General features: G+C 39.6%; 1 long non-coding RNA gene across 6 annotated transcripts in view; it reads left to right on the top strand.

Moving 5' to 3' along the window:
- Positions 1-21,643, top strand: part of LOC122462910 — a 147,691-nt gene that overhangs the window by 75,922 nt on the left and 50,126 nt on the right. For all 6 annotated transcript variants that reach the window (XR_006285811.1, XR_006285807.1, XR_006285810.1 and 3 more), the window contains one exon: positions 12,763-12,821. This is a non-coding gene — a long non-coding RNA (uncharacterized LOC122462910). The remainder of the gene's footprint in view (positions 1-12,762; positions 12,822-21,643) is intronic.

The raw sequence follows: 21,643 nt of genomic DNA, 5'->3' as shown, positions 1-21,643 counted from the left end.
CAATTAACTCCTGTTGAAATCACAAAGCTATTTCCATGCAGAGAGTAAAGCTACCAATAAAATTAAATAGTATTAAGAATTTGTTGATTACTGTCACTAAACGCATGGTAAATCTTTCAAAGTTTATTCTGAAAAAAATATATTTTATTGCTGTTTTATTAATTAAACAGTTCAGTGTACACAGTCACTTTGAGTTCTCTTTAAAATTCCAGAGGTAAAGTATGTGCTTAAAGATGATGTGAAGCAAATATAAAATGGAGAAAACTTATTTCCACATTATGTGATCATTAGAGATAATTTCCTTTACTACTACATTTCCCCACTATAATTCTATTACATATAGGCCCCATTTAATAACATTTATCTATCTAATGTTAAACTGGGCATGACACAGCTAGCCCTGCAGAACCTTAATGCTGGAGTGCAGTTTACCAACAGAACTTGGCAATACCAAAATAGTATGACACAAACCTTGCCTATGAATTAATCAGGCACTAAAGCACCTCATCTGAAAATACTAGGCCAAACAAGTGCACAACGGGATTTCTAATGTTTAAAAAGTGAGCAGCAAAACAATGGATCTGTGGAAATAGCATTCTGGTCCTGGCTTGAAATGTCATGTTAGCAGCTCCAAATGAAAAGGAAAAAGAAAGCTAATTATATAAACTTTATATACATACTTATAAAATTCAAGAAATACATGTTAATCTAGGTAATATCTCAGCACATTTCCAGTGTTAACAACTGGAAGGATAAATACATTGTCTTATGCGTTAATCCTCACCACCCCTGTGAGGTAGAGAACTATCATCTCCATTTTACAAATGGAGAACGTTAAGGAAGATTAAGTGACTTGCCCAGTACAGGAAGTGGAAGAGTCAGGAACTGAACCTAGAGCCCCTGAATCCTGACATGTCCCTGATGTATGACAAATGACTCTTTTTGACAGTTTCTATTGGTGCAGAATGTGCAAATGCTGCAAACATCAATGCCAAAAAATACCAGCACTTGATATTTGATGACAGACCTTCAGTGGATGTAAATCAGCATAACTTCACTGAAGTCATTGGGACTATCCTATTTATGTTGACACAATAGATGTTTTTTAATATGTTTGTTTTACTATAAAAGATTAAAAGTTCATGTTTCTTTATGCTTCTGTATCTTAGTGCAGTTTTTAAACACTGGAAATATATGCAAGAAACTTGGCAATAAGATGAAAATGTAACTTTAAAAAGCTAAAAGGGAACATAAATCTTCATAGCTTCATTGGAACTAGAACAATTTACACCAGCTCAAGATCTGCCCCAAAGCTACTTAATTTCACTTAAACTTATAAATGGTTGTGAGCAATATAGAATCATTGCTTGGGGCTAAATTCCGGGTTGTTTTTTTTTTACTAACCAAAGTAGTTCAGTTACTATTTGCATGAGCAAACAAGGAGGATTTGGTCTGTCTTATGCATCCTTGTTTTGGAAGACTATTCAGAGTTCCAGATTTTTCTTTTTTCTTTTTACTATTGTCTTACTAATACTGTCTAGTGATTATATATCTTATTTATTATATTCACAGTATACTGTGAATAGTAGAGAGTCTCTGCAAATTTTAGCACTGTTATAATAAGTATAACCACAGTCCTGCAATCTAATCTGTGAAGAAATATCCAGGTGTGTATATGTGGAGCCCCGCTGACATCAATAAGGGGCTCTGCATGAGCACAGGGGTCCGCCCATGTTCCTCTGATTGAACATTTGGGGCTTCAGAAAACTGGAGTCTAGTTACCTTTTTGGAAACAATATTTTCTTGTGTTTTAAGCCATGATTCTGCAATAGTATCCACGTAAGTGGAGTATGCATAGACTTCAGTTAAGAACCGCTGCGCCTGTGCGTGATAATGCAGAAGTTAAATATTTTTTTAAATTGAAGTAAAGTAAATGATACTTAGTTTGAACAGAGTAGCTGCTTCCAACACATATATTTCAATACATATTTTTGTAAATGTTTATTACTTTTTTGTTTTCCTTCAATACATGCATATATTGTTTTGCTAATGAGTGTACTGCTAGACTGATTATGCTTAATGAATTATTTATGTACACCTGCAGTATTTTACATACTTAACCTCCAGAGGTGAACATTTTTGGCATGTTTACTAGTAGCTGTTGAAGCTAATACATTTAATAACCTGAACAGAAATGTAGGGTTTAAAAAAAAAAAAAATTCTGGGAATACAGGCATCTTTAACTGGGTCTTGCTGCAAGGTACATTTTAGACACAAGAACCATACAGCACAGAGTCCAATACCATAGTGCGATAAACAATGATTTATCTGAGCTAGGGCTGTCAAATGATTAAAAAAATTAATCACAATTACTTGCACGATTAAGAGCACTGTTAATAATAGAATACCATGTATTTAAATATTTTTGGATGTTTTCTACATTTCCAAATATAGTGATTTCAATTACAACACAGAATACAAAGTGTACAGTGCTCACTTTATATTTTTGATTACTAGTATTTGCACTGTAAAAAAACAAAAGAAATCGTATTTTTCAATTCACCTAATACAAGTACTGTAGTGAAATCTCTTATCATGAAAGTTGAACTAACAAATGTAGAATTATTTACAAAAAATTAACTGCATTCAAAAATAAAGCAATGTAAAATTTTAGAGCCCAAGTCCACTCAGTCCTACTACTACTTTAGCCAATCGCTCAGATAAACAAGTTTGTTTACATTTGCAAGAGATAATGCTGCCTGCTTCTTGTTTAAAGTGAAAGTGGTGTTAAAATGAACAACATGTGGTGGGTCATCATCCGAGACTGCTATAACATGAAATATATGGGAGAATACGGGTAAAGCAGAGCAGGGGACATACAATTCTCCCCCAAGGAGTTTAGTCACATTTAATTAACGCCTTATTTTTTTAACGAGGGTCATTGGCATGGAAGCATGTCCTCTGGAATGGTGGCCGAAGCATGAAGGGGCATACGAATGTTTAGCATATCTGGCACATAAATACCTTGCAATGCCAGCTACAAAAGTGCCATGCAAATGCCTGTTCTCACTTTCTGGTGACATTGTAAGTAAGAAGAGGGCAACATTATCTCTTGTAAATGTAGACAAACTTGTTTTTGTTTTTGAGTGCAGTTATGTAACAAAAAATCCCTAAATTTGTAAGTTGCACTTTCATGACAAAGAGATTGCACTACAGTACTTGTATGAGGTGAACTGAAAAATACTATTTCTTTTTATCATTTTTACAGTGCAAATATTTGTAATAAAAATATACACTTTGATTTCAATTACAACACAGAATACAACATATATGAAAATGTAGAAGAACCTCCAAAATATGTAATAAATTTCAATTGGTATTCTATTTGACACTGCGATTAAAACTGTGATTAATTGCAATTAATTTTTGAGTTAATCACGTGAGTTAACTGCGATTAATCGACAGCCGTAATCTGAATGTTAGAAGATCAGCTATTGGTGGTCTGAGAGATGAGGCTACCTTTCAATAGCGTATATATGCTCCTAGGCACTGTGCCCCTGAGGATATGGGTCAGGCAGAGCACATCTGTGGAGCGAGAAGAGATAAGGTGTGAATGTTGTTACCCTTAACTCAGAGGGGGTGGGTTTTTTGTTTTTGCAGTTGTTGGTGTAGTGCTACGGCTCAGTATTAACACAGAGTCAAATTTTTCAAATGGTTATGCAATCACAATTACACTGAAATCCGCGGTTGCTGCTGTCATGTCTCTGCTCAGAATATGATCTTCATATTATTGCAGTTCCTGGAGCAAATCTGTCCAGAATGCTGGTGCTGGTATGCTGCAATGGGATGTGCTGATATGAAGTGTCTTGCCCCTTACACTCAACTGAGCAATATTAATAGGTCTCTGCTTGTAGCCCCTCTCTCTTGCTTTCTCCCTCTCTACAGGTAGGCTTCCTCCCTCCCCATCTTCTCACCTTGGCGGGCAGCACACAGTGCCTCACTGAGAACAGGATACTGAGGCCTGCTGTCCTTCTTGGGCCTGCTCCAGATCTTTGTGAGCTGCTTCCTCTTCACGTCTCCCTGTTTGTGTTGAGGAGAACAGGAAAAGGAGCCCCAATAATAGGTAGTTCTCTGTGGTAAAAAAAAAAAAAAAAATCCTGAAGGGAAGAAGACAGACAATTCCAGACAGGCTGTGTGGGCCACGGGAGCAGAGGGCCACTCAGTGACCCCCTCACTGGCCCCACAGTGGGAAGTGGCTAGCCAAGCTCAACAACATGTGGCCCTGCGGGAGAGGGTAGGAGTGGGGATGTTGGTACATTCTGGCCTCAGTTGGTGAGTTTTGGAAGTGAACTTTTTTCCATTTCCACTATTGGACTTAAGATTCCTACAACTTCATGGATTCCTATAAGGCTTTCATGGCTATTAATTTAATAGCCATGAAAGCCTTATACAAGCCCTGTAAAATCCAGTATGGACTTCATGAGGAATGCACAGTCTAATTACCATTGCAGCAGTTTCTTACTACTATAGCTAGAGTATAAGGACCAATACCAAGCAAGTCAATTATTTCTACCTTCACTATTGAGAAGAGTTTCAGAGAAGGGAAGAGTTCCCTTGGTTGACTGATAAATTTTCTAGCTGACAGTCAACTCCAAAGTCCCTAGAGGGAGATGCTGGGGGAAAAAATAATATACTGAGTGAAGTACAATAAAAAGAGTATCAGTGAAAACTAGCTGTGTTTCGCCAGATAAGTTCTCACTGTGCTTTAGGCTCTAGGGTGTTACTTCCCCAACCAAATATCTAGCAAGTAATTATGTTGCATCTAGAGCCACAGTTTAAAAGCATAAAATAAAAGCAAGTTCTGTAAGAGTGATTCCACTAGCCTGCTTCTCAGACAATTAGGGAGGAAGATCCATGTGAACTCAAGTGGAATCATGGGCTGGATCCTCAGCTGGTGTACATAGGCACAGCTCTTTTGAGTTCAGTGGAACTAAATTGATTCCCACCTGGAGGAGGATTGGCCTGTTCAGTTCAAGAAGAGTGGTTGGAATGACATCTTATTTTTGATGAACTCCACTTTGATTTATTCACAAAGGATCCTTGGGTGAATGCTAAACTGATGAAGTGGAAATCTCCCATCCATCCACCTCAAATGAAGATTTCCAAATTCCCATTTAATTCAGATTTTAGAACAGCAGACGGATTTCATCTTAAAATAATCCTACTTGAACATTGCAAACATCTTTACAGAGGTTTATATACCATAAAAAACCATAGCAGAGATGTTGCTCATCAATAAATAACTGAACTGTGCTCTTTGATTTTATTCAGACTCATCCCTAGCTTTTGCTGCGGACATGAACATGTTCGCTAAACCTCCAACATTCAGGTGCTTGCCTACAGGTGCCTGCCACCTATACATTGAAGTTTTCTTTAATCTGGAACATACCCTGCAGACTCCCTGTATCTCTCTCTCTATATAAAGTTTTGGTTTTGCCTGTTAGTCCCCTTCAAAGACCTAGCACCATATATTATGCTTACTTACCTACCATCTCCTCCTCCAGCACCTCAGTCTGCACCACAACATATAAGGAACTCGGTTCCAATTCCTCCTCGTGGGCGCGTAGTGAATGTTAATATTCGGCTCTCCTGACAGTGCAAGTCTCCCATTGACGTCATGCTGTCTTTCAGAGATCTGCTCTCTCCTCACGTCCAAAATAGCAGCTGCATGTTGCCAGGTGGATCTGAGAGAAGAGTCTGGGCAGCCACTGGCATTCCTAATGCTATGTATAATGCATGTTGCAGGTTTATTTTCTGTAGCTGACCATTCTTATCCTTTTAATAGCTGTTTTTGTTGCAGAGATGATTTTGGGAAAAGGATCAAGTACACTGGTACTATCAGTGATTTGCCTGTCCTTAGACTTTTGCAGTGGGAGAAACGCAGAAGGCTAAAGCAAAAAGTATTTACGCTTATCCAGATCTGGGGTAACTCCATTTAAGCCAATGACTACAGAATTTTGCCTAGCTATTAGTGAGCAGAACTGCGCCCAGAGATTCAACAAAGTGGAGCCTTGTTTGAGAGTTTGCAATATTATTTAACCTCAAAGGGACTTAATCCTCCATTTATATTCCTTCACCACAGATTCAGTCTAAATCAGCACCTCGCAGGAATGGGCCTTATGGATATGTCAATCAGCCTTTTTTCATTCTGGTGCAGGTGAAATTTGAACGAAAATCCTTTTCATATTTTTCCTCCTGGCATGTATTTACTTCAAACCTTGATTGCTTTTTTACAGTGGGATTGTTTATTTTAAAAGATTTCTCTGGCAGCACAGTTAAAAGGCCACAAAGTTGCCCTCATCATTGGGTGTGGCCAACCTGCCTTTGGTGCCAGGTGTGTGTAGGGGAAGTGGGAGGTGGGGGGCACTAAGGTCATTGTGCAGTGTTGGTGCTAGCTCACTGAGGGACCTAAGCAGGAATATTTTGCCCTCCCCCCTACACATACTAATAATTAATAGAGGGCCCCCTTGAGCTGCTCGAGGCCCTAAGCTATTGCCTAATCTGCTTATGCCTAGCACCTGCTCTGATCGTATGCCTTCTTTATGCCACCAACAAGAACCAATTCCCAGTAGAAGTAGGAGGAGCCTCAGCACTGCTCTAACTTGTGCCATCTTGGAACATCCTCTTAGGAGCTGTTAAGCCAGCTGAAGGTGGCCAGAGTGCAGCAGCACTCTTACAATGCTCATCTTCCAGCAATACTCCTATGGTGTATTGAGGACTGTTTGGAATTGCAAGCTGTTAGGATAGAGATATTCAGGCCTGTCTGTAAAGCACTGTACTCTAAGAATTTAGGTGTATTCTTATCACTTGGCTAGTTATAGAGGTATAAAGAAAGAATCAAAATCACTGTCTGCCAGTGTAAGGTCCTTCTCTTACTGTGACAGTCTGAGGCCCTGTGCTTAGGCTAAGGCCTTTGGCTAAGCTGCAGAGGCAGCCATAAGCTGGGAAGTGACCGGTCACCTCCTCACATTCCAAACTAGTCACATTGAAAGAAGGTGCTATTGGGCTGTTAGGAATACAGTCCTGTCCTGATAATGCCTATTGCCTCCAGAGAAAGGGAAGTGCTTAGAAAATGTAAAAGGAAACTTAGTTTGATAGCATCCTGTCTGGCAAGAGCTCACTTATCAATAGCTGGGATGTGAAATCCTCATTTCTGTGTTTGTTCTATCACTGTAGTCCCCATTTCCCCATTGTTTGTCTGTATAATCTCTGTCTGGTTCTGTGATTGTTTCTGTCGGCTGTAAAATTAATTTTGCTGGGTGTAGACTAATTAAGGTGGTGGGATATAATTGGTTACATAATCATGTTATAATATGTTAGGATTGGTTAGTTAAATTTCAGGAAAACGATTGGTTAAGGTATAGCTAAGCAGAACTCAAGTTTTACTATATAGTCTGCAGTCAATCAGGAAGTGGGTGGGTGTGTGGGTGTGGGAAATGGGAACAGGGAATGGGGGTGAGGAAATTGGAATCATGTTTGGCTAAGGGCAGGAATGGGAACAGGGACACAGGTGTAAGGCTCTGTGGTGTCAGAGCTGGGAAGGGAGACACTAAGGAAGGAAACTGGAATCATGCTTGCTGGAAGTTCACCCCAATAAACATCGAATTGTTTGCACCTATGGACTTCGGGTACTGTTGCTCTCTGTTCATGTGAGAAGGACCAGGGAAGTAAGTGGGTGAAGGAATAAGCCCCCTAACACAAGCTATCACTTTAAGGGTGTTGTTTTCCTTCCTGATCGTGCTTGCAGGGTAGGGGGGTCTGTAAGGTAATGTGTGATCAAAGACCATCTGGGAAGAGCCTGCCTAGAACAAGGTGGGGGTGAGTTGTGTTTCTCTGCCTGAGGGAGCAGCCTTCTTTGTTTCTGTCTGCTTTTGGTTACTGTGTCTTATCATTTTTTATTCTAAGAATAAAAGTAGTGTTATGTTGCAAACTTCCAGCAAGATTTTGATGTTTTTATCTTACTTCTTTGTGTATATGCTATGAACTTAACACTCATGACAGCTGCTTCGCCAGCTTGCCATCAGCTTTATGGCCCTTTGCACCACTGGAGTATCATAAGAGGGCGAGAAAGTGGCTGAGATTCTGACCGGCTATTGTTAAAGAAACACTAAAGATGAGTATTACACAAAATCCACTTTCATTATTTAACTTCCATTTGCATGCATGCACTATTTGGGTGGTTTTAATTGAGATTGTATAATGGGCTCTTTATAAGGGGCCTTTTGCTACAAAAGATTTGTTTGATTGACAGAAATAATTTTGATAGCCCTGTCATTTACACAGTGGGATTAAACACACTGAAAAGCCAATATGGTTCGCGGATTATCATCACAGTTTGGGGGCAAAGGATTATAGTTTATGTTACCAATCTGTTTTTATGAAAGCCAATATTTTGATATTTTCCCATCTGCTGTCATCTAATTTTATATTGTTCTGCCTCTTCTTTTTCATGTTCATCATTTATAGATGGGTAAAATGAAGTTACAGTGCATCTGATTGTCCTCTCACGCAATTTCTACACTGGTGTAAATTCATTGATGTCAAATTATAACTGACATCCACAGATGTGAGAGAAGAATCAGGCCCAATATGTCAAAATTTTAGTTTTTACCTCCTGGTGCCTAGATTTTAAGCATTAAGACAAAAGCAACCAGATTTTGAGAGGTTTTGCGCATCCACAGCTCCCTATTGCTGAGCATGTCTGAGGGTTTTTGATCCAAGTTGTCCCAGTTACCAGGTTACTTCCACCTCTTGTGTCCCATCCCCCCAGTTTCCTTGGGTGCATCCCCCCTCAGTTCTCTCGGGGTAGAATCACACAATTCTCCCTCTCTCTCAGACCAGGTTCTAGGCTGGAATCCCATCTGATCAGCAATGACTAGCAGGGCTGACTTATCTTCAGTACCTGCAGCTTGTTTCCTTCCAGGAGGTATGTCAGTGCGATCTAGTAACCAAACAGCCTTCTTAAAGCAAAGTATTTATTTTGAACAAAAGCATCATAGAGAAAACTGATCTGAAAACCATAAATCAGTCTGTACTCAGGCCTCTCTAGTTAGAATTTACCATACTCCCAATGTTACCCTGGCAGGCCCAATTTCTTCAGACTCCCTCTGCAGAACCCACCTCTCTCTCTGGTCATCTTATCCCCCTAGGCAGCCCTGACAATTGATTTGCACCATCACTTCCTCTTCTGGGAGGGTTTTTTAACTGTTTAGTATCCTTTGATTTCCAGGTTCCCAGCCTGCAAAACAAGATTTACATCTTTGCTGGAGGCAGGACGCTTGAAGTTAATAGTTTTCCCTGTTGTCTTTCAGCTATGTGCCTAGATGTTCTTATTTGGAGAGCCATTGTGTTGCATTTCTTCTTTTTCCAACAGCTCCCATTGCCCCTGCACCTGGAACCCCCAAACGAGTTTCTGTGCATTCAGATACCCCCCACACCTAGACCCCCCAGCTGGGTTGCCTGCATCCAGATTGTCCCACACAGAATCCTCTCATCCCACACCTGGATACCCTCATACTGAGCTTGGATCCTGCCTGATTGAGCCTGCCTGCCCCAGACCTGGTGCACCTGGCCCCAGGGTGTTTCTGGGGTAGGCTCAGGCCTTGTGATGTCAGGGTTGGGTGCAGCCTCACCACTGAGTCCGTGTTCCGGGGGTGGGGAGATTGCAGGGTGATCTCCCACCTTCATACAACCAGTGGCCTGTGCTCCCCACTGCCATGCTGGAGCCTCTGCATTTATTTATTGACAAATAAAGCTTGCAGAATTTTAAAATATTGTGCACAGAATTTTTAATTCTTTGATGAAGAATTTTTATTTTTTTGGTGCAGAATGCCCCCAGGAGTAATCTATGTAACTATGTAATGCGGCATTGGCTCATAAGTTACTAACTATGCATACTTGTTTAAATGTTTGCAGGATACAGACCTATGTCTTTACCTAATTTCACTGAGGTTTTCACTGAAGGAAAAATGTGATCCCCATATTCAGAATATATTTCATTTGACTCCCTTCTATACCATAAAAATCAGTAAGATAAGGTATTGAGGAGAAAGAATGAAAGAAACAAGCAAATTTCTTCACAATTCTAACAGAGATTGTGATATATTTTAAAGATGTGCTAAAGGGAAGAAACCTGTATATACGGAGCTGTGTGTGTCAATGATTCTAGATGTGGCCCAAGAAACTCAGGCCTTTTAATTATGCTTTAATTTCTTTAAAAAATAGATGGTAAATTTTAGTCCATCCAAAAAATACTCATTTGTTGATAATGACTGATGCAGCTGTTTGTTTGTTTTTTTTTAAATAACAGTACAGTTGTATAAAAGGTTTCTGGGGTTTTAGCCTAAGAAACTATTAGTAAGTATGATAAAAGGGAAGCGCTAAATTTGCCTAATTAATGAGAGAACATTTCCCTCCTGCAATTGCTAGCAAATCTGATTGGGCTGTGGGGGAATGGGGATTTCCTCAAGTGAGCCTGCTTTTGAAAGAACTGCTTAGTTCAAAGTAGGTGTTGAGATATCAAGCAGGTGTTTGGGCAAAATGACAGAGATAGTAAGGGGATTTTCTCTTTAAATTATGATAAATAGAAGCAAGCAGGAAAAATAGCCGGCAGCTAACGAGCCAGCAAGAAAGTATAAATAACAATGGGCATAAACTACTGCTGATGCTCTAAAGTTGGTAAGGATTTTGCAGTCTTGCTAGTGCTGAACCATAGGAAAGAGGGCTTAAAATTTTTTTTTAAAAAAAAGGTCTAGGGCATTGCAGGTGAAGGAAAGAAAAAAGGTGGCAGAGAGCAAGAGAGCTGGGAATACGTTTTGAGCCTGCTGAAGCAGAGGGGGAGAGATCTGGAGGAATACTTTGCAGAAAGCTTTGCAGAACATTTAGTCAAATGCGGGAGACCAACTACAACACCATTTTGGTTTAAGTAACTAGTTATAGGCATTAAGGATGAAATTTCCCAAACGATCGACCCATTTCAGATGCCTCTGTTTTTGGGTGCCCAGCCTGAGGCACTTCTGACAAATGGACAACCAAAGTGAGTGACTGCTCTTGAAAATGTTGGCCTAATTTTTACTTTTTTAAAATCTCTAGAGATGAAACTTTCCCGCTAATTGTGTATGAGCTGACAACTTCAGCAATGGGGGCCCGTGTGTCTTAAAATGATTGAGATGTTAAATACAAAATGGGGGAGGGGGCAAGGGAGGTTTCTTTGGGAATTGCTAAACCCTGATTCTTCCCTGCGTGGCAAAATAAATATAATGCCCGTCAAAACTGAGTATGAGGATTCGGTGTGTGATTATATGATAGTTTCTTCCTGACCCAGAGACTAAGCTGAGCTGACACACTCTTTGTTAACCAATCCAGTTGCTTTCAGCAGTTAGGATCGTTTAGACCCATCAGTTCTGTTTCTAGTGATACACACTGGCTTGTATGAAGGAATTGCAGGCACATAGTGAGACTTGCTGCTTAGACATAGCCACCCTGCCCTGGGGGTGATGAGCAGCTGCATGACTCCGTTGGGCATTCGGGGAGGGAGCTTGCCCATGTAACCCACTGGACAGTGTATGTTCTCCTCTGTGTGATTCAGAGAGGATGTGAATCTGTTACAGCCCGTAGCTGCAGAGTCTGGTTCTTTGGCTCCAGTGGTTCAGCTCTGGAGATTCCTGGTTCAATCCTCAGTGCTAGCCATCACTGTGTACCCTAGAGGGCTCAGGAAGGGAAGAGTCTGTCTGCTCTGTGGCACAAATAGTTATGGAACAAAACAATCTTAAAGGGGGCCTAGGAGGAAAATACCTTGGTTGAAGGGGGCCTCCCTGGCAGATGCAGAGCAGGATTTTTGCTCTTCTTCTACACTTGTAGGATCCCTCCATCACACAGAGCACTCTGAGATCCTGATAGAGGTGGGTCAAGCGTGGAAGATGGTGTGATAGGTGGGTTGTTGCCTTTCTAATGGCACAAAACTAAACACCCTTGCCCCGCCCCCAGTCACTCCATCCCCCTTCCCTCTGTTGCTCGCTCTCCCCCACCCTCACTGACTTTCACTGGCTGGGGGGTTGGGGTGCAGGAGGGGGTGAGGGCTCTGGCTGGGGGTGCAGATTCTGGGGTGGGGCCAGAAATGAGGGGTTCAGGGTACGGGAGAGGGCTCTGGGATGGGGTGGGGGGTTAGAGTGTGAGAGGGTTTGAGGGTTGTGGCTGGGGGTGTGGGCTCTGGGGTGGGGCTGGGGATGAGGGGTTTGAGGTGCAGCACGGGGCTCTAGGCTGGATCCAAGGGTTCGGGGTGCAGGAGCAGGCTTACGGTTGGGGCAGGGCCCTAATGCAAAGTCATAGCACCAAAGACTTAAGTTAGGGGAACTATCATACCCAGTGCTAGATGGGGAATTTGTTAACAGCAGAGCTGGATAGGGGAATCACTAATGCTATCCTTAGCTCTCGGTGCCATAAACACTACATTTGTATGCTCCCCACTTTAAATCATAGTTGGCTTTGCATTTCCAAATGACTTTCCTCTGTCTATTCATTTAGTTACAACTTAGACTTCCTAATTTTATTCATCCTTTGATTTCCATTGATACTTCCTTAGGTCTACACTGCAGCCTACTTACTGGCTATGTGGACACAATGCAATGGTAAATTATTATTGAAATTCATGACCAATCTAGACTAGCATAGTGTCTCTAATGGCTGAAATCTCTTCAAACCTAGGCTATGACCCCGTAGACCTGGTCATGAACACTCCTGTCTGCTGCCAAAGGAACCACAAAGTATGTATCTCATTCCTTCTCCACACTACATCTTTTATCTCTGACAGGATATGTTTTTTCCATTTTGGGCTTATTTAACATGCTCTCCACCTACTATCTGTGTTTTCCTGGTGTATTTTAAATGAGCAATGAAACAAACAGGTACAAATGAAATACATTTGTATTGATTTCATTATGTAATATTAATGGAGATCTATGTAGTTTGTTTATGATTAGGTCTCTTCCTATACCAGCTAGTTATTATACAGATAATTTACAAAACTGTGGGAATAGTAAAAAAGTATGAATAATCATTTGATTTGATACACCCTTATTTGTAACCCTTTTGTGTCTGCTTTCCATGAACATTTACATTTTTACTAACGTGAATACTCATGAAAAATACATTTTAATCTTGAATATTTGCTATGAGATCTTTAAATTGTATATTTTACTGTAAAACGTATCATACGAGTGGCGTCCCACAGGGATCGGTTCTGGTTCTGGTTCTGTTCAATAGCTTCATCAATGATTTAGATAATGGCATAGAGGGTACATTTATAAAGTTTGTGGACGATACCAAGCTGGGTGGGGTTGCAAGTGCTTTGGAGGATAGGATTAAAATTCTAAATAATCTGGACAAACTGGAGAAATGGTCTGAAGTAAATGGGATGAAATTCAATAAGGACAAATGCAAAGTACTCCACTTAGGAAGGAACAATCAGTTGCACACATACAAAATGGGAAATGATTGCCTCGGAAGGAGTACTGTGGAAAGGGATCTGGGGATCATAGTGGATCACAAGCTAAATATGAGTCAACAGTATAACGCTGTTGCAAAAAAAAGCAAACATCATTCTGGGATGTATTGTAAGCAAGACACGAGAAGCAATTCTTCCACTCTACTCCACGCTGATTAGGCCTCAACTGGAATATTGTGTCCAGTTCTGGGTGCCACATTTCTGGAAAGATGTGGACAAATTGGAGAAAGTCCAGCGAAGAGCAACAAAAATGATTAAAGGTCGAGAAAACATGATCTATGAGAGAAGATTGAAAAAAAATGGGTTTGTTTAGTCCGGAGAAGAGAAGGCTGACAGGGGACATGATAACAGTTTTCAAGTACATAAAAGGTTGTTACAAGGAGGAGGGAGAAAAATTGTTCTTCTTAACCTCAGAGGATAGGACAAGAAGCAATGGGTTTAAATTGCAGCAAGGGCGGCTTAGGTTGAACATTAGGAAAAACTTCCTAACTGTCAGGGTGGTTAAGCACTGGAATAAATTCCCTAGGGAGGTTGTGGAATCTCCATCATTGGGGATTTTTAAGAGAAGGTTAGACAAACACCTGTCAGGGATGGTCTAGATAATACTTGAGTGCAGGGGACTGGACTAGATGAACTCAAGGTCCCTTCCAGTTCTATGTTTCTATGATTGTGTTGGTTGGCTATATAAATCATCAATTCAGGAAAGATAAATAATGTAACTAAGCAACACAGCACAAATCATTCTTGTGATTTTTTTTTTAAGCTTGTGCCTGGGATTTTCAAATGAGCCCAAGGAAGACATGCACCCAAATCTCAGGCTCCTTTGAAAATCCCAGTCTATGTTTTTATAGCACTGACACAGTTCTTGTTGGCATTGTGAAAGAAACAGAACTCTTTTTTAGGGGAGTTTTCAATCGAGAGTGGCTAGTGACATGGTGGACTGGAATAAGAGGCCTTTCCATTTTAGGGGCAGTCTGGAACTTAGAAAGTGCATCTTAAACTTTTAGACGTGACTGGTGATTTTGAATCTCTCAGTTGCTTGGGTACCAATCTTGAGACACCTTAAAAGGGCCTGGATTTCAGATAGGGAGGGTCCGCCACACTTTTTGAAAATTAGGTCTTTTTAAGGTGTCCAGTTTAGGCACCCAAAATCAGTAGCTGCATATGAAAATTTAGGCCTACACTTTTTGCATATACTATTGCTAATATAGAAGTACTGATGGGGACTGACAATATTCTCATTTAGAGGGAAAATAATTAGAGGTTTCATGCATTAGTGGTTCTTAGTTTGTCTTTGGAGAAGCAATGACCGACAACGTCTCTCTTACTGAGTGTAGTTTCCATAGAAACAAGCGGACTTGTAGCATGTTCATGTTCAGGCAGTGGCTAAAATGGTCATTAACCACATATCATGCTAGGAGGAGCAACAGTCTCGTTAAACATAAAAAAAGCTGTCCATGGGCTAATATTAAAGGGTAGCATGCTAGAGACTCAAAACTCCATGCACAAGCCTTCCTAGAATTGCAGTTAAAGTACAGCCTGAAGGCAGCATATATAAGAAATATATAGAGGACAGAGCTCAGGCTTACACAGTAAAAATTGCTGTTGTAAAGGTTATAAAAGGAGTCAACAATGGGAAATACCACATACCAATGCTGCAGATTTCAGGAATTATTGCCAGCTAAAGGTCATGCTTTCAAATCAAGGGACAGTACGGTTTTTTCCCAATAAAAGCTGAAATCTGTCGGCTCATTAAGTGATTTTTGCTGAGGAAAATGACCTCTCTAGTCAGTAGAAAAACAATTTAGAGAATGTATTTTGAACTGAGTGGTGACTCCTTTCCATCTTTATTTTTTTTAAAAAGTAGTTTTTTCCACAAACTTATAAGGATATTTTTTGGAATACATTAGCACTTAACCCAAGTCAGCTACTACCTCTGTTTCGGTGCAGAAAAATGTTCTAAATGAAGGCTGGGTCTCCCAGAATTCCTCTTACAAAATAAAGCTCCAATCCTAGAAAGACTTCCAGGTCATGCTCTGTTGCTTCAGTCGCATTGAGAGCAATAGGAAATTGCAGCCTTGTTGAAAGAATTTTTGTGGAATTTTCTTCAGAAGAAACATTTGCTTATGAAGAATAATGACAAAAAAAGACAATTTTAAACAAAATTCTGCAAATGTAACAATGCACTGGATTTCTGAGTCTTAACTACATGGGAAGTTAGTCTGCATTATTAAGATGATCCAGAACAAAAGCATGGTCTGAAACAGGATCCTAAATTTTTTAAAGAACCCGTTTTTAATTATTTGTAACTAATTAACTGACTTGTATTTCAGAAAATTCATTTTGTACTCAGTGCTGTCATTTTGGCAGAGAATGCCCTTTCTGTATTCTTCGTATCTAACAGTGTTGGAACCATTGCTGTTAGAGCGAAATTCAATTCAACCTGTACTATGGAACTGCAACATTTTATCTTTGTGTATTGTGGGTTACCCGGTATAGGTGCTTCTAAATGTAATTTTTGCTCTGAAGATTGTGCGTGAACCCTTTGTTGTGAGTTTTTGAAATTTGAACTGTATTATTTAGTTTTTATTGGACATATAGGTCACATGATATTGATTCTGTTCCCTGACTGGATGAACATAAGTCTTAGTATCAGATGTGTGAAAATGTGGGTTTAATTGTTCAAACTCCACTTCCCACGAATCTTTTGGTTCCTATTTGCTTAACATTGACTGCTTTCATGAACATTGCTGTTTTATTAAAATGTTTACAAAAATGAATATGAAATGATCAGAGTGAAATAAAATTCAATTTTTTATTGAAACATTTGTTGGAAATGTTTTGAAAGTATTCACCCACTTCAGATACTCACTTACTTAATCAAATTTTATTTTAAATGGTTATTGGCCATTGATTCTTATTCTTTTATAGCTGATGATGGAAAAATACTGCACTTTTTTCTGAGTAGATCTTGTGCAGAGCTTTTCATGAAATGGTGAAAAGGAACCTTCCATGTATTAGTTAAGCAAAAAGAGAAACGTATATACCTGACCACTTTAGAGGAAAGAATTGTCTATTCACCCTTTAGGTTGCAGTAAGGGGAAATTAATTCTTCAGGGTTAACTCAAGATTTGTATTTTGTTTTAAAAACTAAAGTTTGGATAAAAATTCAATAGAAATCAACTTATTTCTCTCCCTAAACATCCTCTAGAGAATTATGGCAGAAATCCAGAGATAAGACACGCTCAACTTGGCAGCTTATTTATTCTTTTATCGATTACCATTCAGAGAACAGCAGCACTGGTGAAGCACTCAGTATAGTTTTCCATCTCTTTAGTCTTGTCTCTGTCCCTCTGTGGATTACTTTCTATAATCAGTAGAAAATTCAGTTGTGCTGCTATCTTGTGATTCACAGAACAGTACTGTAATTTTAGGCTATTTAGCGGTACTCTTATTTAACGCATCAAGGCTAAAATAAAATATTTTCAACAGTATGTTTTTTATCTGTTATTGAAAAAGTAAATTTCAGTTTATGTAGAGCACAATGCACATGGTGGTCTAGAGAACTAAAATGCCTGGCTAAGGTTGCTGCTCTGGCTTATAATATTTTGAGTTTTTACAGTAGCAGTACAGATATTGGTCAGTGGGACTGTGGGTAAGAATCTTTTCAGCACACATAGCTTGTGTAAGCGACGTGCTTGTAGGAATGATTTGAAAGAGCTGAGGGGTGTTTGGTGCAGAGGTTGATGGGAGGCTCTTCCCAAGACATGTGGCAGCTTGGGAATAGTCACATGGTCAAACGAAGGTGAGGAAGACAAATGGCACACTTGAGAGAGAAGTTCGCATGGAGCATAGGTGGAAATTCTCTTGGAGTGAAGTTGTGCAAAGCAATGGTTCTCAATCTTTTCCTCGCTGTGACTTCATGTTGCTGCAGAGAAAAGTGTTGGCATGTACCTCCCATCTAGCCATAAAGGAAGGGGGAAGATGGTAGCGATGCCTTGAAACCTCTTTAGTGCCCCCAGATTTAGAATCCATAGTGCAAAGCGTTGAAGATGAGAAACTTCAACAGTGTTCAGAAGATGAGCCCATAGGGAAGCTTAGGAAGAGACGTAAGAAGAAGAAAATGATCTTTGTAGCAAGCTTTTGTGTAAAGCTCTTAGGGGAAAAAATCAGTGAAATGGGGGCTTCCTGCATAGTTATGTACAGTTTGGTTTTTGGGACAACTGGCTTAGTGAAAGGGTATGAAAGTTGTGGTGTTTGTTCTTTCTCTCGCACTCACCCAACCCAAGTTTAAAAGCTCCACTTAAGTTTTTTGTGAATTCTGGTGGAAAGGGCTAGAAAGAATAGCAACCCAATTAAACTACTTAATTTGAATTCTAGTGCATTATTTTTATTTTTATAATGAAATGAACTCCTCTCTGTTGAGTACCTCCTTAAAGGCTATAGTACAGAAAACATCAATAGAGCTGAAAAATTGTCTGGGCACTGTTTGATGGCATATTCCTGAAGAAACTCCGTTTGTGAAACTGCATACATACAGAGAAACCCCGCTCTAGAACTCCAGAGCACCATTCAAAGAGGCAGTCGAGCTGAAGTTCTTGTCTGTTACACAATCACTAATTGGAGCTGTGCAAAAAGCTAAAACTAAACAAAACTGAAATGTTGTTCCCTCTATTCTGCTCTGCACAATCCATCATTCAATATGTAAAAGTTGTTCTCTCTTGCCACTAGAGGCAATGGGCTCAAACTACAGCAGAGCAGATTTAGATGATATCTCAGGAAAAAACTTCCTAACTGTAAGTACAGTAGGGCAGTGGAACAAACTGCCTAGGGAAGTCGTGGAAGTTCCTTCACTGGAGGTTTTCAAACGGAGGCTGGAGAGCCATCTTTCTTGGATGGTTTAAACACAACAAATCCTGCATCTTGGCAGCGGTTTAGATTAGAGGACTCTTGCGGTCTCTTCTAACCCTGTGGTTCTATGATTCCAATACTGGAGGTCTGATACTGTTTGCAGGACAGGATGTCGTCTCAGGCAGAGCCTCCTTCATAGTTCTACAAATGATTCATCAGCTTTTCAGAAGACCGTTCTTAGACAGAATTCTACATTGACACCTTCCCTATTCTCTCTTTGCAAAGTCTTCAGTTTCTCAGCCCACTTTGGCAAGAAACTTACACTCTTCTCCTTTATTCTGAATATCATTAGTTTTTTGATCAGTGGGGTTGGACTCAATGCTATATGATACAAGTCAGTGAATTAGTTACAAATAATTTAAAACTGATGACAGGTCCAAAAAAAGACTGACGCATAACAATAAATGAATGAATAAAGCACTTATTAACAGATATGTCAAAAAGTGCTGCCGTTTATTGAGAAAGCACTGACAGGACACTTGAATAAGTTTGAAATATGCTCAGAATGATTTCTACTAGCATAAAATCACTGTACATAAAAATATGGAATGCTGAGTACCCTAAGGAAGATCCAGGACTAAGGTTGGAGTACCTCTGGGAAACTCTAACCAGAACCATGAGGAGTAGGGGATTAGTTTTCAAGATCCACGTTAAAATAATATAAACACACACCCAATCAAAAGAGATGAATATTGGAAGAGAAGAAAGAGATCGATGGTCTTTCTGATTCTTTTAAAAGATTTGTTAATTAGAGCTGTGCCAAATTAATGAATTAAAAATTAAGCTATAAGAAATGTTTTGATTTTGTGTTTTTCTAGAAAAGTTGAATCTTCAAGTAGAACTGAGCGACTTTTGTTTTTCTTGAGAATAGAAATCTCACCAAGAAATACATTTTTTAGGGGGCTCCAAAACTATTGGTAAATCCAAGTCAAGTTAAATCAATCGTTTTGCCTGAAAAAAATCAAAATGTCAAAATATTTCATTCTGACCATTTCAGAAATGTTTAAATTTGACCAAATTTGAAAATAAAATGCAGTTTCAAATTAAACACAAACACATAGAGAACAAAAATACCTCTCCAAAAAGTCGATTCAAATTGAAAAACCAGCAAAATTAGTTTTTAATTGACCTGATATATTTCAGTCAAATCAAAATGCTTATTACTTTAGTTTTAGTTTTTCAATTTGATTGAAAAAAATTGAAAAAATTGGTTTAGGCTAAATTCAAACTGCATTGTTGGGGAAGATTTTTCAGTTGGACCCTGACCTGAAATATCCATTTGTTCAGCTCCGCTCTATCTTCAAGGCTGTTGATAGGGATCACCAAGGTTAAGAGAACTTCCTGATCAGCCAGAGCTGATTTATGCTTTGCATCATCATGCACAATGATCGATGTATATGTCATGTCAAAACTGGGTTATTGCAATTTACATTACCTGAGGCTGACAGCAGCCTGACTTCTAAGCAGAGCAGAGTGGCACAAAACCCTCATTCAGGGGTCTTTTTATTTTATTTTATAAAAACAACTGTGCTGGGGATGTTTTTCCTTCCTCTTGTTCCCCCTGGAAAAATTAGCTTGGTCCTAGGTGCAGTATGAGCAACGTTAAGTCCTGGATCAGTGACAGGCTTCAGTTCCAAAGTGTCTTATTCTGATCTCATTTACACTAGCTTAAGTCTGCTCTTAATTACACCATTATATATCTAGAGTAACTCTGCTGAAGTCAGTGGAATTACTCTCAGTTTAAATCAACATATATGAGAACAGAATATGACCCATACTTCAAATTAATCATTAACTAAAGGCTTGTGAAAATATAGATTATACATTCCTTCAAAGCCCAGGACCACTGTATATAGTATGGTACCTTATTTGTTTTGAAAATACCAGTTCTGAAAAGTATACAACATTCGGAAGAAGGGTTAAGGCCCTGGACAGGAGATTGGGGTCCAGTTCCTTTTTCTGCTACAGACTTCCATAGTGCCCTTGGGCGAGTCACTTTATCTCTCTAGTCCTCAGCTCTCTGTAGCTAAAATGGTGGAAACAATAAACTCTTTCCTCCCACCCTTGGCTGTTTTGCCTCTTCAAGGCAATGACTGTCTCATGCAATATGTCTTTATGCTGCTCGGAACATCTGGGGTCTAATATCAAGTGGGGCCAGAAGGCACTATTATAATACGTATTTTGAAGAATAATATACCTTTAAAAACTTTCGAATGCATTCTTGTAAACAGTGAAAATTACAGGCTACTGTGTACTGCACATAATTAATAAACACGTGCATTTTACCCTAATTTCTACAGGGTATCCTTGTTGAATCTCACAGGAGGCTTTTTCTTTTCTGTTAGAAGCAGAATTTTAACTAACATAGTTTTCTAGGCTGAGTGTGTGTTATCTCATCTCACTTCTAGTATCTCTTTTTTATAATTAAGTAAACCTAAGGGTAAGATTTATTCAAATGATGCTGAAATTACTCATTTGATCAGAGTTCTGTTCCATGTCTTGTAAAAGATTCCAAAGCTTGTTCAAGATTGAATATTTCAAAGCACTGATGCTATATTTCAGCATGGCTTATACTTTCTTTAAGGTTTAAAGAAGTAAATACAACTATTTTTATGCTTCTGAAAGGTTCCCGATTGTCTCCAGCTATGTCAGAAGCCTTCCATTTATATATAATATATATAAAATCTTTGGGGCCTGAAGAAGGTATCATATTTCATCATCTATTGCTAGTCTCATTGGTTTTTAATGCTTATAAATGAGAAATTCTACTATCAAGGGACGTACATGCAGCGAGGAATGGAAGACAACCCTCTGTCCATAGACTAGCCCCTGGCAGTGCCATGGAGGTATGCATGCTTTCTGTAAAACACTGTCCCTCTCCCCCATCCCAATGTGCACATCCCTATGCCCTCTGGAAGGAGATCTGAGGGTAGGAGTAGTACTGTTTCCCCACCCAGTCATGACGGAGGGGCATCCAGGCCAAACCTGTGTGGCGTTGTGACCTCATGTGCCAGATTGCAGTGTCACTTGGTTTTGGGTGTCTTCTCAAATGAGGGGCCCAGGACAAACTGCTGTTTTTGCGCCCCCATCCCGGATAGCCCTCTAAACACTTTGAGGCTGGTCACCAGAAACTGGGAGGGCAACTGTCCCAGAGAAGAGAAGTATGCTCTT

The sequence above is a fragment of the Chelonia mydas genome, chromosome 14, assembly GCF_015237465.2.
Source record: "Chelonia mydas isolate rCheMyd1 chromosome 14, rCheMyd1.pri.v2, whole genome shotgun sequence".
Taxonomy (NCBI): Eukaryota; Metazoa; Chordata; order Testudines; family Cheloniidae; genus Chelonia; species Chelonia mydas.
Note: the sequence above shows the minus strand (reverse complement) of the source record. Positions and strands in the feature narration are given on the sequence as shown.